Genomic DNA, 1,688 nt, shown 5'->3' with positions numbered 1-1,688 from the left:
GGAATGATGAAAATTTTGAATCCAACGTCAGTCCATGAAGAAAACAACGACGAAAAGATTTATAGTCGTGTCCTTTCACGCATGAAGAGGAAATTTCCTGTGGACATAAGTACAGAAGGTTCCTTGATAATGAAGCCAAAACTCATCATATTGACGAATCCTACAAATAAAGAAGCTCCTCATCGTAAGAGCCTAAACTGCATGATGCTCCTAGCCCGCATGAGCTTAAAATGTGAACAGCCCAAAAAAAAATTGTATGAACTATGTTACGACTTGATCCCTTTCATTATAAAGGGTACGTAGGCAACTTAAAGAAATATAAGTTCAGTCGCGCATATAAAGAAAAAATAAATTTCTATGAACTACATTACGACTTGATCCCTTTCATTATAAAGGGTACATAGGCAACTTAAAGAAATTTAAGTTCAATCACGCATAAAAAGAAAAAAAAATCTCTTCGAACTACATTATGACTTAATCCCTATCATTAAGAAGGGTATGTAGGCAGCTTGAAAGAAACTTCAAGTTCAGTCCAGTAAAAACAAAAAACTTGAACTACGTCATGATTCGATCCCTTTCTTTAAAGGTATGAAGAAAACTTAAAGAAATTTAAGTTTAATCCATCAGAACAGGTACCACAACCACCTAAGTACAATACTACAAGATTGATGTTGATCATCCCCGTCAAAGAATGACACTTCAGATTGAAGATGTTCATCCCTATTGGGGGCAACACAATGGGTTGAAGATGTTCATCCTTCATAAGGAGCCAACACGGTAAATAAAAGGCACACACGTGGAATGCGCTTCGCTTCCTCTTTAAAAGTAAACTAATACGCTCTTCCATCTTTAAGTTTAGAGGCTTCATCGATGCTTCATCTTCATGCTCAAAGTCACAAAGTCAAGCCTACTGCCAAAGCTTCATGCTTTATCAAACTCAAATGCGAAGAATTTTTCGATGCTTTGTCAAACTCAAGTGCGAAGGTCTCATCGATGCTTCTCCATATTTAAGTTCAAAGGCTTCATCGATGCTTCTCCATCTTTAAGTTCAAAGGCTTCGTTGATGTCTATCTATCTTTAAGTTCAAGATTGGCATGCATGGCTCCACTTCCATCTTCAAGTTAAAGGTCAGTGTGCATGACTTTGCTCCATCTTCAAGTTCAAGGTCGGTGTACATGGCTCGGCTCCATCTTCAATGACTCGGTCTATAAAATCATGACGCAGCTTCGCTTCATCTCCAAACTAATGACGCGACTTCACTTCATCTTCAAAGTTGTGGCATGGCTTTGTTTCATCTCCAAACTAATGACGCTGCTTCGCTTCATCTCCAAGTCGTGGCGTGGTTTCGTTTCATCTCCAAACTAATGATGTGGCTTCACTTCATCTTCAAAGTCGTGGCGTGGCTTCGTTTCAACTCCAACTAATGACGCGGCTTCGCTTCATCTCCAAGTCATTACGTGGTTTCGTTTCATCTCCAAACTAATGACGCGACTTCGCTTCATATTCAAAGTCGTGGTGCGATTTCGTTTCCTTTTCAAAATATTGGTATAACTTCACCTCTTCTTCAAAATTTGTGTAGCTTCACATGTGGGTGTGGTTCCACCTCATATGCGAGATCAAGTTTGGTTTGTCTAGCTCTATCTCATATGCGAGGACGACTCTAGTCCATCCGGCTCCACCTCATATGC

This window comes from Benincasa hispida, chromosome 8 (assembly GCF_009727055.1).
Source record: "Benincasa hispida cultivar B227 chromosome 8, ASM972705v1, whole genome shotgun sequence".
Taxonomy (NCBI): domain Eukaryota; kingdom Viridiplantae; phylum Streptophyta; class Magnoliopsida; order Cucurbitales; family Cucurbitaceae; genus Benincasa; species Benincasa hispida.
This window is presented reverse-complemented; position numbering follows the sequence as displayed.